Raw genomic sequence first — 19942 nt, 5'->3', positions numbered from 1 at the left:
TTTGTGCATTTCAACACCATTTCCTCCAGGGGAACTGATCTGAGGATCCTGTTGCCAAGTAGGCCCCCTCCCCTGCTTTAAGGCCTGCCATGAACTGTGTTAGAGTTTCCTGCATCACTGTTTTACTGCTGCACAAAGACTGCTTTACACGTGTGTGTGTTAGTACACGTGTCAGTTTCCTGCCTGCGTGTCAATTGCCTTGCTGCTGCTGTAGACTGTGTAGTTACTGACTCCATGTTTGGATAACTGCACAAAAGGACTCTCTTTCTGGGCAACCCTGCCCTGACCTGTATCTGGAATTCCCAGGGTGTGTTTGGACTCTGTTACAAGTGTGCCCCGTGCCTGCATTGCCATCTGCCACGGACCGTGCCTGTTCCCTGCTTTGGACTGTGTTTTGTGTGCCGTTCCCCCTGCCTCCATGGAAGCCTGCCTCATATGGGCCCAAGCCGCTGCTAGCAGCTGGGCGCCTGCCGGGGAAACCTCCAGCGAGCCTGGCTAGGCGCTCCCTGGTCAGTTCCCGCCTGGAGCCTCCCGCGAGCCGGTCGCCGAGCTTGCCCTCGCTACCGGGCAGCCTGCTATCCAGCCCCAGCTATGCCCAGCCGGCATCCATGTTCTCAGGCAGCCAGAAGACCCTGGGAAGAAGACTGCTTTGGGAAGCCATTTCGGCGAAGCGGGCACACCACGTCCGCAGCGAGAGCCCCTCGCCCCGCTCTGCATATCTTAGGAGCCGCCCCGGAGAAGAACTAAGTGCCGACCATCCCAAGCACTTAGAGAATGCATCTCAAAGAAACCTCCGCATTCCAGAAGCTGATGACATCAGGACAAGCCCTGTCCGCTGGAACATCCTTTCAGCCCACTTGGATTTCCCCCTCCCTCTTTTGTCCCCTCTTCCTGAGGTGTCACTTATCACAATCTGATTACCAAAGTGGCCCCTCCAAGTCATTCAGTAACCCATTAGAACCTTTTGTTTTAAACTGTGAGAACCACCAAGTACAGCACCAGCCCCAGGGTACGTTTTGGGGTATTTAAGCTGGTCTCTCAGACCACTCGGTGCTTAGGCCATTCCCATCCAGAACCCCTCGCTGTCTGTGGCTCAGGCCATTCCCTATCCAGACCTCCTTGCTGTCCGTCTGTGGTCCCAGTGCTGGCATTGGGCCACCCTCGCTGCTGTGTCTCTGCTTTGCTCCAGGATAAGTGAGTATTCCCCCTATCATCGTTGGGAACCAGCTAATGCGAACGTCTCTGTATTTCATACCCTGTATTTCTTAGGTCTTGTGTGTTCTCTGTATGATTGTGCAAGCTAGGCTTACGCTACACTCAATACACGTGTTTGTACCTTACTCCTTGTCTGCCTCTTTTTCACTAGAGTGTCTGGGATCGGGACCTCCGTATACATAGGTTATGATCCTCGCTTAATATTAAAGTTACAGACTGCTACAGCTAATTCCCCATTATAATAAAGAGCAGTTCTGGTAACAATCCGTTGTCATTCCGGGATATCTCCAGGCTCCACATGGAGACTGGCAATCCTATGTGGGTTTTGCTTGTCAGAACTGGGCTACCTGCTTGGTCATTAGTATTTTAAAGGGAGAAAACATGCAAGTGAAGAAGGTGGGTGCCTGTGTTTTTTCCATTATGTGGAGGCAATGGACCCTGGTCTATCCCCAGTGTTCTTGCAGTGCTGTGTAAATCATCTTTCAAAGGCAGCTACACATCCCATGAGGTAGCGTGTTTGCTGTGTGTACTCCAGTGTTTCCTGCAGGGGACAGGAACAGCAGGAGAGGCACTCGTGGATCTGCTATCTGATTACTGTGATGTTGGCCTAAATTGACACAGAGAAGCAGGGCCAGAAAAGAATGTGAATGTTTCTTTCTAGGAGATGGTCCCCAGGTGGTTCTGGTGAAGTGCCTGTGAGAACTTGCATTACAGATGCCAACCAACTGACGGGAGAGGCCAGGTGTCTGTACGAGAGAGAAGGAAAAGAAACCGTAGTTTGAGTTTTGGAACAAAGACAAAGAAGCAGAGAATTCTGAGTTATGTGAAGAGCTGTGGCATGCAGTCTCTCTCTGTCCCTGTAGGTCTCATATGGCTCCCCTTATATAGTTGTAATTTGTAAATAAAGCAAATATTACCCCAAAGTCTCCAGTGTTCTGTCATTCATTGGCAACCAAACCCTCCTCCTAGAACGTCATAACACATAGCACATATATCAGGACCTCGGTGCAGTCTCAGTTCCCACATATATGGTTATGGTGGCTAAAAAATGAAAGTAAATCCATGTTTACTGTAGGAAGGATGGATGTAATTCTTGTGTATAGCTACCAAACTCATTTGATGCGTAAAGTATGAAATTTCGATGAGAGTCAAAAAGGAAGTAGCAAAGATTAATAGGTAATCACCTATTAATTCTGTAAATGATCATACACTTGTAGATTTAAGCTATGTATTTATTAGACCAATACCTTTTTTTCTTTCTTTTGGATTGTATCTAAGCTACTTTCTTTTGTACATCTGCAATAGTACAGTAGGGACACAATAAGGAATAGCTCAAGCATTTATTATGAAGATCCATGAAAGCTCATAATTCAAAGCACAGATAGTCATGCCTATCTATCTGGAGAGCCAGTATGGTGTAGTGGTTAGAATGTCAGACAAAGATTTGGGAGACCCAGGTTTGAATCCCCACTCTACCACGGAAACTTTCTAGGTGACACTGGGCCAGTCACACACTCTCAGCCTAACCTGCCTCACCATGTTGTTGTGAGGATAACATGGAGAAGAGAAGAATGATGTAAGCCACTTTGAGTCCTCATTGGGCACTAAGGCAGGGTATAAATGAAGTAAAGACATCTATGAAGGCATGGTAGTGTAACGTATGAAGAACTTTTCAAGAGATACAGTGGGGGCTGGCACCAGCATACTCTGAGGTGGGGCAGCTGCTGCAGCCCAAAATTTTCAAGGATCCCAATGCTACCCCCTCCTGCCATCTGCCCACACAGACCTCCCTCACAAGTCCTCCTGCCACCCATGCTCCTAGATACATATGTTGCCTACCACTGTCAGGAGAAGGGTCTGTGGGTGGCTGGAAGCACTCACAAGTGAGTAGGGAAGGGGGCCTGTGAGCTGGGGATATGGAGGAAGGGAGGGGATATGGAGGAGGCCTCACAAAACCTGGAACCAGCCCTGGATATAGTTGACAAAGATGGTGCTTCTTTGATAATGTACTAAATTTCCTGCAATGAAATCCTAATAGAGCACAACACAGAGATATTACAGTGGGTGTGGTGCAGTTTCATGAACATATCCACAAAGGTTGTAGATACCCTGTTAGTGTCTTGATCCCCTCTGGGGAAAACTCCTAAAAATGACTCTGATGTACAAAGTATCCTAGAAAGTATTCTTTCATCCAACATGGATCATTTCCATACTCTGTGTGTAATGGAGGTCAACAGCTGGGACATTTCTGGTTGTCTTTCTGGCATTACAATGCAACATAAATGTCTTAGGTTGGCACAAACCTTTATTCAGCTGGTGTCTCGGAAAATGAAAATTGGTTGTGAAGCTCTCAGAAGCATATTAATAGCCCATTCATCACATTAGCATGTATTCCAAAAGAGTAATTACAAGTCCTCCAAATGTTTAAGGAAAATATGACAACAGTTTAAGTGATGCCTGTGGTTAATAGCTCTCTTGATAGATTTTGCTTATAAATAACCTGTCCAGTGCTGATGCTTTATATTAAGTGCTGGGTTGGCATAGTGTTTTGCTTTCTCAGTTTGGGAATGCTTAAACCATATGGTTGTGGAAAGAAAAGAGCCTTCTGTGTTCTTAAAGGCATATACCCAAATATTAAGCTCAAAACTGTATATACTGGTTTCCCATTGCAGGGTAATGGTTAGAATGTTGGACTAGGGTCTGACCCAGGTTTGAATCTTCACTCTGCCATGGAAGCTTGCTGGGTGACTTTGGCCAGTCACACCCTCTCAGCCTAACTGCTTCACAGTGTTGTGTAGATAAAATGGAGGAGAGGAGAATGATATAAGCCACTTTGGGTCCCCATGTGGAGAAGGATGGGGCATAAATGAAGGAAATAAATGAGTCAATGCATAATGACTATCTGGTAAGGAATATGTGTGCTTCTGATTTTGACATGCCCACTCTCATGTCCACTCTCATGGGCGGTGGTGGTGGCAGAGCAGCTGCAGGTTTTCCTGAGGGAAACCCATTGGACCCATTTCAGTTCAGCTTCCGTCCTGGCCACGGGATGAAGATGGTACTGGTCGCCCTCATGGATGATCTTCATAGGCAACTGGTTTAAGGTGGATTGGTGCTGCTGGTATGATTGGATCTTGCAGCAGTGTTCACTACGATCGACTACAACCTGTTGACCCACCACCTCGTTGATGTGGGGAAATGATGGACTACATTACAATGGCTTATCTCCTTTCTCCATGGTTGGGGACAGAGGGTAGCGCTAGGGGAGAGGTTGTCATCATGCCACCTGTTGGTGTGCAGCATCCTGCAGGGGGGCAATACTCTCCCCAATGTTGTTCAGCATCTATATACGCCCCCTTGCCCAGTTGGTATGAAGTTTCAGACTGGGTTGTCATCAATATGCACCCAGTTGTATCTGTTGATGGATGGATGGCCTGACACTGGCTCTGATGTTCTGGCTAGAGCTTTGGAGGCCATGTCTGGATGGTGGATGCAGAGTCGACTGAAATTGAATCCCATGAAGGTGGAGGTCCTGTGGTTGAGTGTGGTTTGTTTGGTTCAGAGATCCAGCTCCCCGCCCTTGATATGGAGCTGTTTGCACCTGTATTGACGGTCAGGAGTCTGGGGGTGATGCTGGATGCCTCCTTATCTATGGAGGCCCAGGTCACAGCAGTTGCCAGATATGCCTTTTTCCACCTGCAGCAGGCTAGGCAGCTTGCTCCCTATCTCTCGACTCATGACCTTAAGATAGTGATCCAAGCAATGGTCACCTCTAGGCTAGATTACTGTAACTCGCTATACACTGGGCTCTCCTTGGGCCTGGTCTGGAAATTGCAACAAGTCCAGAATGCAGCTACATGTATTCCTACAGATAATCTGTACAGGATGCATATAACACCAGTTTTACAGCAACTGCACTGGCTCCCCATGGAGTTCTGGATCAGATTCAAGGTTTTGGTTTTAATCTACAAATCCCTGAATGGAGTGAAACCAGCATATCTGTGGGTCCGCCTCTCCCCATATGTGCCCCAGAGGATGTTTTGCTCTGCTGACAAACGGTTGTTCATGGTCCCTGGCCCCAGAGAGGCTCGTCTGGAATCAACTAGTGCCAGGGATTTCTTTGTCTTGGCACCAGCTTGGTGGAAATCTCTGTCTGTTGAGACCCAGGCCCAGTGTGATCAGCACCATTTGGAAAGCAGAGTCCCCAGTCACAGGGAGGGAGAGTACGCATGGACCTTGCAGACCTCCTCACACTTGCACCATGTGGAAAACCTAGCACTTTTATGCTTGTGCCCTCTGTCCTTCCTTGCTTGCTCAATCAACACTTAGAGAGGTTGTGTGTGAGGGCTTCTATATGCAGTAATCCTTACAACAACTTGAAAAGATACTGTAAATCACTCTTATTTTTCCTACATTACAGAAGACAGATGGAGGCTTATTTTAGGCTGCTATCCTCCAGCTGGTGCCTGGAGATCTCCCATAATTAAACTGATCTCCAGACCTGTGGATGATGGACTCTATGGCATTATACTCCACTGAGGTCCACCCTTAAATCCTGCCCTTCACGGGCTCCACCCCCCCAAATCTTCAGGAATTTCCTAACCCTGCACTGGCAACTTGTGTTGGTCTTACTTAACACTTCCCATTCCCTTGTAAATTTTCAAATCACCTGAGAGATGAGCCAAGTCCTTCCTAGGCCCCTTCAAACTGCACTTACGGGGGAGAAATCTCCACATAGCTATCATTTTTATTTGCTTTGCTATTTATTACTTTGCTTTTCTCCCCAATGGATACCCAAGTGTCTTCCAACATCTTTCTCTCCTCCTCCTCTCTTTAATCCTGTGAGGTAGGTTAGACCCAGAGTAACTGGCCCAAAGATCTCCCAGTGAGCTTCCATAGCAAAGTAAGGATTTAAACCTGAGTGTTCCAGTCCTACTAAATCATACTGGCTCTCTAATCCTTGTATGTCTTTCTCCCTTCCTCATCCCAAGGACAAAAAGTAGTGCTTGATATCTGCTGCACAGAAAGGGAAACCAAGGGCCTTGTCACACTATGATTTCTCACTTGTGTATAATCATAACTCTCCATTCTCTTAACCCTGATGCCATATTTCGTTAACGATTTGACAAAAATCTCAGAAAGTCTTGCTTTGTTTCTTCCTACAGATGGATCTCAGATTATAATTATTTACTATGCAAAGCAGAAGCCACCGACCCCCCACCCTGCTTATACTGGTCAACTCACGTCATAATGTTTAGAGGTAGCATTAATGACATTGTATTGACATCAGTAGCACCATCAGACTGTGGCACTGCTGGATGAATCAACCAGGAAGGGCAAGTCCAGGGGGGAAAAGAGAAAGATGTTATTTGCTTATTGATGTGTGGCTACACAAGTAATTATGACCGTGATGTGAAAACTGTTGACAAAATGCAAGATAATATAGGGTTATGATGCAGTCAAGCTCTTGTGAGTCCCATTGATATCAATGGGAGAGAATTACGTGTTTATACTTACCCTTGGGCTGTGCCATGGTTGAACAGAACGCCCTCTCAGAAGATCCCTCATGCTGCTAAGCTAGGGTTGCCAGCCTCCAGGTTGTGGCTGGAGATCTCCCGGAATTAAAACTGGTCTCCAGGCCACAGAGATCAGTTCACCTGGAGAAAATGGCCACTTTCGGGGGTGGACTCTATGGAATTATGCCATGCCAAGTTCCTTTTCCTCCCCATACCCCACTTTCTTCAGGTTTCTCCAGGTTTCACCCCCTAGATCTCCAGGAATTTCCCAACTTGGAGCTGGCAACCCTATGCTAAGCAGTCTTCCTGACTGCAGCCCTTTAAACTTCTGACAGTGAGACCTCAAATAACCCAATAATCTTGACGTTTACTGGGACAGAGCAGTATTGGTAGATGAGCTGGGCAAATTGAAGTACAATTATACTCTTCTAAGTCCATTGATGTCAATGAGCTAGAAGAGTGTAACTCCATTTAGAATTAAATTCACCATCTGTTCCTTCCATTAGCTTAGACGTTTTTTGTGACTAACTTGGCCAACTGGCCAGGAAAAAATGCCCTGTCCTATTAACAGATTCTAATATGCAGAAATCTGTAGTTGATACTTTTATTGGCATAGAGCTAAATAATATCACCTAATTGCTGCAGATTTAACTGATTAAAGGAACATCTTGAAGAAACAATTTAAAAGTCGGCAGTCCTATCTGTGACATAATGCAAGATCATAAAGAAAATATTCTATGCCAGTTGCAGATTAACAAAGCCAGGATGCATCTTCTCCACAGTGAGAGTGGAATATCTAGCAGCATTTTTTTGTGCTGTAAAGTTGCAGAGTACTTATGGCAACCAAGTAGAGTTTGCCTGCCTCTGCGTAGCAATCCTGGCGTTCCTTGGTGGTCTCTTGTCCAAATACTAACCGATGCTGTCTGCACTTAGACTTCTAAGATCTGATGAGATTGGACTACATGGACCATCCATAACAGCAATATCAGCATTGTAATACCTTTTAAGACCAACCAAATTGTCGTAAAATACTGCGCAAGCTTTTGAATTCTACAAAACTTTTCATCAAGCTGGGTGCTACATAATAAAATGGGGAGATGGGGAGAACAATAATACAGGCCCTGTTAGACACTTTGAATTTTTAAGATGAAGCCGATAGACATTTTTAGAAACTAGAATGTCAGTAGAAGCCAAATTAGGCTGTATTGCCTAGTTGTTGGAAGGCATTATTCCCACCCCCACCCCATCAAATCCCATTTGAAGATAATCTTCCTTGATTTGCTATTTTTCAAAGCAAAAGTGCTGAGAGCACTCTTAAACAGATCTTCTCAGAAGTTAAGTCTCAGTTTATTCAGCCAGATTTACTCTCTGGAAAGTGCTTTAGGGATTGCAGCCTGATGATGTTGTGCCATGTGTTCCTGCATATATTTATTACTTACGGGGTGACTTTGTGTTTACCACTGCCTAATAAAGGACTCACAACACCCATTGTTTGGGCAGTGGAAACTTTATGGATTATTAATCAACATGTCAATTATCAGCAGAGCTAAGTCGTGTAGTTTCAGTTACAGAAATCAGCTTTCTTATACTGACTCTTGATATCTTGCTCTGAATTTTGGATATTTAATTCTAAAAAGTTGATGACCCCTGCACTAGTGACTAGCAGGGCCGGATTGAGGGGGGCAGGGGGGTAGTCTGCCCCCGGCGCCACCAGGGAGGGGGCACTGGGAGCAGCTGCTAGCTGCCAGAGGGCGCAGGCAGCAGCGTGGGCAGCCTCGCAGCCCCCCACACTGCCTTTTGCCTGCCCCGCAGGACAGGGGGTGGCTGGCTTGCCGCTCACTCCCTGTCCTGCAGGGCAGGCAAAAGGCAGAGCGGGGGGCTGTGGGGCCGCCCACACCATTCACCTGCCCCGCAGGACAGGGGGCGGCTGGCCGCCCCCTGTCCTGCGGGGCAGGTGAATGGTGCGGGTGGCTGCGCTGCCTTTTGCCTGCCCTGCAGGACAGGGAGTGCGCAGCAAGCCGGCTGCCCCCTGTCCTGCGGGGAGGCGAATGGCACGGGTAGCTTCCCAGCCCTGCACGCTGTCTCCGTTCCGCCCTGCATGATGATGTCACCGAAGTGATGTCATCACGCAGTGCAGGGAGCGCGCGTGCACTGCATGCATGAGGTGGCCAGCCGAGGGTTGCCCCGGGCGCGGGCAACCCTAGATATGGCGCTGGTGACTAGAGGTGGGCACGGACCGAAAAACAGACCAAAATTTGACACAGACTGGCCCTGTTCGATGTTCACGAACCAGTGGGTTGTGGGACAGGCGTTTTTCACGGATGCAACTACTTTTGGGCTGGTCTGTTGGTCTGTGAAACCAGGCATGCCGGTGCCAAGCAATCAATTCCCTAGGCAATGGAGAGGACATCTGCAGACCTTCTCCGGCTGTCAAACAGAAAGCTCCCAGTCTTCTCTATGAGAACAGAATGAGTAAATCCCGCCCCCCACTCTCAGGCAAGTGGTTTCTGTTTCCATCAGGCATCAGGCAGAGAAACTGCAAGGTGGATTTTTCAGTCTCAGAGGGATGTATTTGAAGCTTTTGCTTGAGATTCTGGCTGCTTCTCTTAGCTCAGGGGCTAAGCTTGTGAGGACTCACAGACTACTTTTATATATTATATTTATTAACAGTATCATTATTATTTAGAGCACTTGTCCCAGCTGGGAAGGTGCCTGGGTGGGTCAGGGCTCTGGACCACCCCCTGTCCTTGTCAAGTGCAAATGCACCTCCCCACAAGGGGAATTTTAACCTCCTTCGCCATGGATCCTCCGGTCCCCTAGTCCACCAGTGCCTGCTGCCCTCTGGTTGCATCCCAGCAGAGGAACTGGTTGTCCATAGCTGGGTTTGTTCCAGGAGGATCTGGGAATTCCTTGTCACTAGACCATGAGGATCGTGGTTTTGAAACATGTTTTTGTGCCATGGTGGTGCAATGAAACGGTGAGTGTATGGGTTTTTTGGTTGCAATTTGTGGCAATAGACATGATATGGGCTTGTGTGGTGGATTTTGGGTGGCCTCATGTAGAAATCAAGAGGATCCATGCAGATCCATGCTTTTGAAGCATGTTTTTGCACCGTGGTGGTGCCATGGATCAGTGGGTGCATGACTGGTTGGTGCTGTCTGTAGACTAGGACAGGGTCTATAATATGATGGCCTTTTTGTTTTGTTTCAATATAAAAATCAAATGAATTTATGAAGATCCGTTGAAAATTATCTGGATCTGACTTTCCCCAGCTCCCTTTGATCTGTTCCCAGAGACCGTCATTCCACTCTGGGTGGGTGGTAGGGGCTAACGGATAATTCTACATGGATAATTCTACAGGATTTATGACCTATAGTGCTTTCCTGGCCATCTATATTGTTGCATTGAATTGCATTGGACTGAGTTATTCTGTTTATGGATTCATGTATATAGCTATATAGCTGTGGTTATGGACTATTTGTTATACCAGCCCTGAGCACTTTTGGGTCTTGTCACAAAGACTGTATGTATTAATATACCTTTGCATTGTGAATGATTTTGAATATTGTGTGAATTGCATGTAATCTGGCAAATTGTAATTGTATTGAATATATGAGTGTTCACTTTTGAAGTGGGTGTCGTTAGGTGGTCCTGAATTCTTCTGTTAACCAACCACCTGGAGGCTGGCAACCCTAAGCCCAGAGCAGAGCAGTGCATCTAAGCTTGTGCAGAAATAACAGAGAACAGTGCCTCTGCAGAGCTGCTTCTTGGGTGGGCATGGGGAATACAGTATCAAAGGTGGAGTCCAGTGATTTGGGGCAGATCTGGGGATTAAACACATTACCAAAGCTGTTAGTCACTTATCACAGAGATTTTTTTAAAACAATGGTTAAAGAGGGGGGCCTGCAGCTTTGCCCCTTGCCTTTCCAGTAATTGTCTCCCACCTCCACCCCACTCTCCAAAAACATGCCAGCTTTTCCCCTGTCCCATTGGCTACCCTAAATCAATGAACCCTGAAAAGTGCTTCATTTTGAATGCATCTTGTCCAATAGCTTAAAAAAAACCTGTTAATATCTCTAGGTCATTCTTTGCTCTCAGTGGTGTGTTGTTGTAAGTAAATTAGAAGGCCGAGCTGTAGTATTAATCTCAGTTAAAGTACTGGAACACCAATAACCACTGTAGCTGTCTAGCAACAGAAGATATCTCCCCCCAATTATTCCTATAAGACCCAGATATACAGAATCCCATTGTGCATTCTCTATGTTTTGAGGACTGAGGAAAGGCAGTTTTTAAAAAAATCTTTATCGCAGGAATTTTTCACAGTGTTGACTTTTGGTTGAAACTTCAGGTTGCTTTTTACGTGAACTCCATATGTTTGTTTGCCCTTGGCTAAAAATAAATTTTATTAGTTGCCAGATAAGATAAAGCTTCAGATTCAGTAGCAATAACATTGCTTTGTTATTAGCCACCCTATAAGGAGTAGGGTTGACACTGTTTTTACTGGCCCTGCTTTTAAGAGCAACTTCAGATAGGAAATCAAGTAGGAGAAACTCTTCCTCCACCTCTGTGCCAAGCAAAGGCTTCACCTGCTGAATTTCATCATGGCTTCTCTTATGTTCTTATGTTAATTTCCACTGGCAAAAGGGATTTCAGTCAGAGGTCTATAGCAGGAAGGATAATTTGTGCAAATCACTCCTCCTTCCACTCACAGAAATCCTCCACTGGATCAAACCCATTAACTATATAGGAACCAAATTAGACATGAGCCAGTAAAATAAAAAATGCCCTTTGCTATGGGGAGGCATTCAGACTAAGGCTGTGCTTCTGGTGGGAAAGAATTTAAGCCTTTCCCCCTACACCATTTCCCCTCTATCACAGGTTGGACCTGTAGATGCCGCAACACCTATTTGGCCCTTAGGGAGTAAGTGGACCTGAGTATACACGCTTAGGATCATACTACATGAAACTTAATTTAAAAATCCTGCTATGAACTGTTGATAAACAGCACATTTCAGAACTCATGTCATGAGCAGAGCTTGGGCTGCAGTACTGCAGCTTACTGCACCATGGGGTTCTGCACCATGGGGTAGGATTTGCTAAAAAGATACTGTGACGGATCCCCCAGCCTTATCTGGCTGACACCCTTCGATGCCACCCCTTGTGAATGGTTCTGCTAGCTTAGGACGGTTCTGATTTGGGATCTCACAGCTTCTGTCACCACTTGTGAAGTATTCACTGGTCGAGGGACCCTTCTGACAAGGAATAGAAATATGGACCACTTACACTCTGGCTCAGTAGGTGTGTTGTAGACCTCTCCTCATGAGGCAAGAACTCAGGCTGGAAGCGGGTTCACTCTCTGGACAGAATGGAATCCTCCTCAGCTCTCACAGACACAAACTGGAACTAGAATGTCACTTTGTTGCACCAGCACCTCCTCAAACTCTGCCACTTAGTCTGACAGGCTGAGAGCTGGTTCCCCTCAGGGCGTATAAGATAGGCAGGAATTATCAAACCGGACTCAGATGGTTAACAGAACAAATTAACTTTACTGAAGCACATGTTATCTCTCTCCTGCACAGCCTTAAATGGTTAAACGTTCCAGATACCTCATTAACTAGTCCTCCTCAGATAACTCTCTAAACACATCTGCCTTCTCTGGTTGCTAGCCCTCCACTTTCTTTTCCAGAGTCTCTCTTAACTGCCAAAACTCCCAACTAACTATTCTAAACAGTCTTAACTGCCCTTCACTGCCACTCTCAACATTCTATTCAGGACCTGTCACTCAAACAGGGCCTGTCCGTCACAATACCCTTTTTTTTCTTGATAGGAGAGCATGGCTCAGTTGCAGGACATCTGCTTTGCATGCAGAAGGCCTCAAGTCGAGTTCCTGGAGTCTCCAGCTGAAGAGATTAAGCAGTAGGTGATGTGAGAGACCTGAGAACATGGAAAGCCACAGCTTGTCAGAGTAAGCAATACTGACCTCAGTGTGTCAGCTTATTGCATCAGGAATAGGGTTGTCAGTCCCCCAGTTGGAGTGGGAGGTCCCCTACTCCCAGACTTTGCCACCCACTGCCACTCACCTGGCTCTCAGGGAGGAAAGGCTCGGAGAATGGGTCCAGGAGATTAAAAAACCCTTCTGGAGCAGTGCGCAGCAAATGTGGCCCCGCTGGGCGCGACAACATCAGTTCCTCAAGTGACATCGTCATCCCCTGTAGGAGTGCGTGTGTGAAAACATCCATCCTGGTAAGTGCCAGGTCCACCCTGCTTCTGCCAGGACAGTAAGGGGACCGGACCACCCTAGTCAGGAAGCAGAGTTTGGAACAGTCCATTATCGGGCAGCAGGCTCTATTTCCATTCACAGAATATGTACAATATTGTTTTAAAAAAGCCCCAGGGGAGAGGAGAGGAAAATGGCTTATCTCATGTTTTTCCAGAAACTGGCTCAAATGCAAATACCTGGTTGACTAGCAATAAAATCCTGGCCCATTCAGCCTACACAAACACAGCCATCCCTAGGTTCTAGAAGGTGGCTCTTCTTCCATGCTTCTTACAATAGTGCTGTGGCTGGGACTGTCCTGTGCTGGATGGAGGAGAAGGTTGTCAAAGGTCTGCTGGCAATGGCTGGGACTGCGGTTGGCAACTACTCTTCATAGCCACAATGGGTATCGGGGCAGACCTGTCGTTGTTAGGGTTCTGATCCCCTGGTAGAGGTGGGAGTTCCCCTGCTCCCACTCCCCTGCACTCTGCCACCACTCACCTGACAGGCAAGGGGAAAAGGCGGGGGAACGGGCCTCCTGGGGCATGCTCCCAGCATGGCACAATGACATCATTTCCAGGAGTGATGTCATTGCACAGGCTGTGGGAGTGCTCCCATGCTTCATGCCAAGCCTGTGTAATGATGTCACTCCTGGAAGAGACATCATTGTGACGTGCTGGGAGACTTTTGAAAGGTGAGTGTTGGGTCCCCACTTCCCACCCCTCATGCTGGGACGATAAGGGGATCTGGGAATCTTAGTCCTTGTGGCTACTTGGATTGATCCTGGTGGGCCAACAGCCCTACCCCCAGGCTGGGCCAGGCCAGCTCAGTGGCAGAAGAGTGGCACACAGCTTTGCTGAACTTCCCAGGGGCCATGCCTGGCACACTGGGTGGGCAGGCTGCTTCTCTCTCCTTTGCAGGGCTGGGCTGTGGAAAGCCTCTTTTCTCAGGGTTGTTTCCCCCTCTCAGTGTGCCCCTGCTGGAGATGAATGAGACTTTGGTGTGATTGGAAATGTAGTTAATTGAAGAGGTCAGTATGATGCCTCACAGCTGTCAGTGTGTCCTACTATAACACGATGTAAGAGCATGGACTGAAGAGTAGCCTATTCAAATCTTGCTTCTCAGCCACCATGATGATAAGAGCATAAGAGGATCCATGCTGGATCAGACGCAAGATGTCCCTCAGGAATATGTTCAGAGTCTTCTTTGATAAGCTGAGAATAACTTCATTCAAAGCATGCAGAATGAAACAAAGGAAGGCCAGCGAGGCTTGCCAGAGTCCTTTCATAGCACCTTGCCTTGATCTCACCGTAAGTTAAACCTGGTCTGGAGCTACTCCAGATTCTGGGACTGGGGCTGTAATAAAACATGGAGTAATCTTCTAAATATTACACAGACCAATGGCCCATTTAGTTCATTCCACATAGTGGCCAAACATATCCCAGGAAGGCCTATAAGCAGGCCACAGAGGCGAAAGCCTCCCCTTTTATTGTCTCCCAGCACTATTCACTGTTTAGAAGGCTCCTTCCATTTTATCATTGTGACTAACTGATGGACTCATTTTCCCTGACTTTGTTTTTCTAATCCCTTTTAAAAACCGGCTACATTAGTGTCCATCACCACATTCCAGGATAGCAAATTCCACAAGGCAATCACTTTTTTTGAGTTAAAAATTACTTTCTTTTATTTCTCCGAAAGGTGGCCTTAGGCAAGCCATAGTCTCCGTGCAGGAAGTCCCAGGTTCAGTCTGGTCTTTCCAGTTAAAATTATTTCAGATTGCAGTTGCTGGGAACACTAAATAGTAACTGGACTAGATGGGTGGAAGATCTGACTCACTTGATGGTAGCTAACGTCTGCAACAGGCGAGGTGGTGGTGGTGACGGTGACGGAAATAATCCTGACTGACCTTGCCCAATTGTCAATCAAGATTATTGACAGGAAATATCCCTGAACGCTCCAAATTGCAATCACAATGCTGAATGTGTTGATTGTTGTTCCAAGGGGCCTTTGTGGCAGTAATTTAATCAGGGAAGATCTCAGCATAGATAAGGGCTCTTTTGGGGGAATTCACTGCTTTACGTGCCCTAATGCATCTGTTGTTATTCCAAATGAAAGACTGCAGCCATAGACCACTTCTGATTAGCTCAAAGTGTTAGCCGGGGTTTAAGGTACCTATTGTCTGTTCCTAGGCAATCATTGGATTCATTTCCAGCCCATCAGGTATTCCCTTTAAACGTGACTGCATCTCCGTGGGTGTTTGAAAACTGAATATTGTTTTCACAATCCAATGTATAGCCAAGTGAAGCAAATCTAGTAATCTTCCTCGGCTGGTGGCTTTGTTTTCAGTCATTAAAGGAGAAAAAAAAGTTGATAATTATAGAGAAGGAAAAACTGAGTAGAGAAAGGCTGAAATGAAGCAGAGACTGATCAGAAAATGTTAGCTCCTCTAAAACCCCCGCAGGGGAAGGAAGAGTAATGCAACAGCAGGCTTGGTTGCTCTTTGTTATGCAGTAGGTCATAGGTGGAAAGGAGCTGCAATCAATCACACAGCCACATTCTGTATATGTATAGGTAGAGTAGTGGCTGGAAAAGTGTTGGACCGAGACCAGTGAAGGTGGTGCCTGGAGTTTTCCTGGAATTAGAACTGATCTACAGGTTACAGAGATCAGTTACCATGTAGGCCATCATCATCATCATCATCATCATCATCATCATCAAATAATAATAATAACTACTGCACTTTATGCTGCTCTTCTAGACAGATTAGTGCCCCACCAAGAGCGGTGAAGAAGTTAGTACTTTAGGAAGGCAGACTTTATGCAGGGTTGCCATGTCTGGGTTAAGAAATTCCTGGAGATTTTGGAAGTAGAGCCTGGAGGGAGTGGGTTTTGGGTGGGGAGGGGCTTCATTGGGGTATAATGACATAAAGGGCACCCTCCAAAGTAGCTATTTTCTCCGGGGGAACTGATCTCTCTCACCAGGAGATCACTTGTAATTCCAGAAGATCTCCAGTCACCACCTTGAGGCTGGCAACCCTATGCATCACACCTCCACTGAACTCCCTCCTGTCCCTAAACTCTGCCTTCTCCAGGCAATGCTCTCTAAATCTCCAGGAATTTCCTAAAGTGGGGTTGGCTACCCTAGTGCAGACCAAGGTTCAAAACTTTGCTCGAGGCCTAACTATATATTACATTTTCCTCATAGCCCCTCTTGGTTCTGGAGCTGAGACCTGTGCTAAACTCAGTTTTCAGGCACATGGGCCCAGATTTGGACTGTCTGGGATAGTGATGCACAGTGAGAGAAAGCTTAAGCCAGGGTGTCCACATTTTTGGTTCAAGGGTCACATTGAGGTATCAGTTTGGAGGCTATCTCCTTCATTTTTGTGCCACTCATATTCCAGCCACTCCAGGTATTTTGGATGTCTACGGTGCTAGCTTTAGGCATTCCCATGTATTATCTGCCCAGTGCCACAGCACCAGCTGGAATACACACACACACCATGCCACCCCACCCCACACCCCTTCTTTGAAGGGTCCAATACACATTGGGAGATTCAGTCATAAATTTCAGTCATGAACATAATGTATTGATTGCAAGGCCTCTATGACAAATGTACTGGCTTAGTTTCAGTAGGGGATCCAGAAAAACAGTGTAATTCAGATGGCTAGCTGTAGCAGCCAAGATCCACTACTGTGCCCTCTGTTTAAGGCACGGCGGTCTCAGTTCACACTTCTCTTTACAGTACAGCAGGAAAGCCTCGTGTAAACTCACTCCTTCCCTGTTGGTAAATTCAGCTTATTGTGTGTTTGTCTCTGGATTCTCTGCAAGGTTCAGAGATTGCTTCAAGTTTGTTCTTCTCTAAAAAAGAATGCTCAGGCCTCCACCATCTCCATCACTGCCACCTCTGCCCTTTGTGCACAAGCTTCCCAAGAATTGTAAGAGTTTCTTGGCTTTATTTATTGGCTAATGGCGTGATAGTCAGCCTGACTCATTTCCTCTCTGTTTATGAACTAATCCTTTTTATTTTTTCCATTGTTAGTTTTCAGTCCAAGTGGCAGCTGACATCTGATTATCCTTTACTGATGTCAGGGCATGAGTCTTTCGCCTATTCCATTTTGCCACGTGAAGATTAAAGATACTCTATATAAAAATAGCTTTGTTGAGCATGTAATTTTTATAAAGTTGTCAGAGTTGGTTGGTTGGTTTCTGGCAAGGGTTGTTGGGTCTTTAACTCCTGCCCTGACAAATTGAAGTTTAGGTGAGGTTTTCATCACCTCAGGCCAAGAAAAACATCACCAGCTGATAACTCTCTTGTCACAGCCTGCCAGAAAGAAAAGATAGTAATCCTAAACCTAAACCCACCCATTCCTGCTGCCAGGCAGAAGAGGTCTGTTCCCTGCCAGTAATCCTTTTACCTCGTGGCAGGACTCACGTTGCTCTTTCAGATTTTGGCTCTCAGAATCATTACTACTTTCAGTAAACTCAGCGTTTGAAAATAGCATTTTACCAGCAAAGGCTGAGAAGTTTCACATACCTAGTGCCTGATGTTATAGATTTTTCATCAGTCATAGGGAGTTCAATGGAGCTTATTTCCAAGTAAGCCTGCATGGAATTGAGCTATTAGATGATGGCCCATTCTGCATGGCACACTTTATGCTGGCACTATTCACACTGATCGGAGCTGAATCAGCTTGGGCTCCTGGCATTCTGCACAGCACAACCTCAAAGCGATTTGGTGTCTGCTTTCTTATCCTAGAGGAGCTGAGTTGTGTCTGTTTGAAGCCAACTTTTGTGGGGGTTGGAGCCGATGTCACTTTTTTAAAAAAAATTCAGAGCATGAGTTGTAACATTGCAATGTTGGAACCCAATGAGTCCACCATCCCCCTCCTTCTCTGTCCCTGTGCCCACCACTTTTTTTTTTTAATTCTGCAGAGGCAATTGGTGGAGGAATTCTGGGAGGAAACCTACAAAGTACTTTACAGCTTGTTCCACTAGCTGCTAGCAGATTGCTCTGGTGTGGTTTGATTGTTTGCTTGGCGCAAAATGGCACCTCTCTTCAAGAGCAAAATGTTCAAATGCTGCTGCCCAAATAAAATGGCATTCTCATTGGCTGCCTCACATCACATAACCATGTTCTAGGATGCGGAAGGCAGTTTCTTGAGACACCTTCCCCACCCCCATTTCCAAATCACCATGATCATGAACCCTGGTTGTGAAGAAAGGAAATAAATAAGTAAACCCAAGAAGTGATCAGTGGGAATGTGGATTGCCATCAGGGAACAGAACAGACGTTGTGCTTAAAGGGATAGAACGTATGAACGTCATAGTCCCTCATAATTAAAAAAAGAGGTGATTGGATGCTCAGTTGCTTGGGGCTTGTTTCAGGCTTCTCCTAATGCCAAAGAGTCAGTCAGATGATAAAAATGTAATTTGTGGGCACAGATTGTAAGGTTATACATTTGCAGTCGTGATTTCACAACACAGCCATATGAGAAATGACGTTGCAGCTTTATGATCCTTGTTTAAAAAAATATAAAGAGAGGTGTGTGTGGAAAGCTGGGGAGGGAGTGGTTTCCACCAGGTGGCCAACCAATAAGCCCCTAGGGAAAGGGAAGGGGCAGGAGAAAGAAGCAGCACAGGACTAAGAACTCTGTACACATGTAAGACGCATCAGTGGTGACTCAACAGTGGCTTAAAAAATTGCCGTTTGTGTGCAGTGAAAAAAGGCATGGGAAAATGAGGGAAACGTTGATTCTGCATCTCATGCCTCCTTTTCTCATGTGGAACTCTGGTGACTGAGAGAAGCGAAATGAAATCTGAATTGCCATAAATTAACCTCAATTACAAGTGCATTGACTTAGTTTTAATAGGGGGTGACAGGCATGCATGTGTGTCCCAGTAAGTTCCCCCCACTTCCTCAACCTCCGGCCAGTTGCCAGTGAGTCACAAGTTATTCAGGCCTGCGCTTAGGGTTGCTGACTGGCATGTTTTCCTTTTTGCCAGATAAGGCTTTCTTCATACAATGTAGGACAGGAATCCCCAATGTGGTGCCTGCTAACACCTTTCCTACTGCACACAAAGTATTTTTAGAAAATGGGCGGGATCAGGTGGAACTTTTGCCAACAGGGTTTCTGATCTGGTTGGCTGTGCAGATTTTTAAAACATTGCTTTGGCAGCAGCTGCCGCCACAGTACAAGGATCTTCACTGTGTAACTGACAGTAAACTGTGTGTAAACAAGAAAATATTTTTAAATAATATGTTCATTTTTAAAGGCATCCTGTTAAATGGAATTTCTGCCTAAAATGTTGAACAGTTACTATTAAGTTATGCATGACCTCACTCCCTGATATTTTGTGGCTGGCGCTACCTCTTGTGGCAGCCATTTTGTGGTTGCATCCACCACTTGTCTCAGATTTCCAAAGGTGCCCATAGGCTCAAATAGGTTGGAGATTAGGGCTGTCAGGCCTCTGGCTGTGAGAGAAAGCCTCCCACCAGCATCCCTCTGAGCAGTGGCAGGAGGCGGGGAAAAGATGATGTTAGCTGTATTGCTATGTCACTTCAGGGGAAAATGTGGAAGTGACATAGGATAGCTCTAGGAATTCCCAGAAACTCTATGGTTTTACCCCATGGTTTTCCCCAGAAGTGATGACATTGTATCCCCTCATGTCTTTAACCTCAACCCTCCCGCCAGTTGCCAGATGTGGCCTGGCAACTCTATTGGGGACCCCTGATGAAAAGAACAGGAGAGAAGCTGGTTTTAAACAGTTAAAGCTAACGGAATATACTGATTTGTGCATGTAAGGCCTTTGCTGCAAACTTTTACTTTCATTTTGAGGTTTTTGTGCATGTGTGCCTCAAAAGTAGCAATTTTAAGCACTATAGCTGTTGGCTGCTTTTTCTGCTTCCTGTTCCTTCCCAATATCTCCTGAAGCAGAAAGAAAGAGAGCAAAACCC

Source organism: Eublepharis macularius, chromosome 5, assembly GCF_028583425.1.
Source record: "Eublepharis macularius isolate TG4126 chromosome 5, MPM_Emac_v1.0, whole genome shotgun sequence".
NCBI lineage: Eukaryota > Metazoa > Chordata > Lepidosauria > Squamata > Eublepharidae > Eublepharis > Eublepharis macularius.
Note: the sequence above shows the minus strand (reverse complement) of the source record.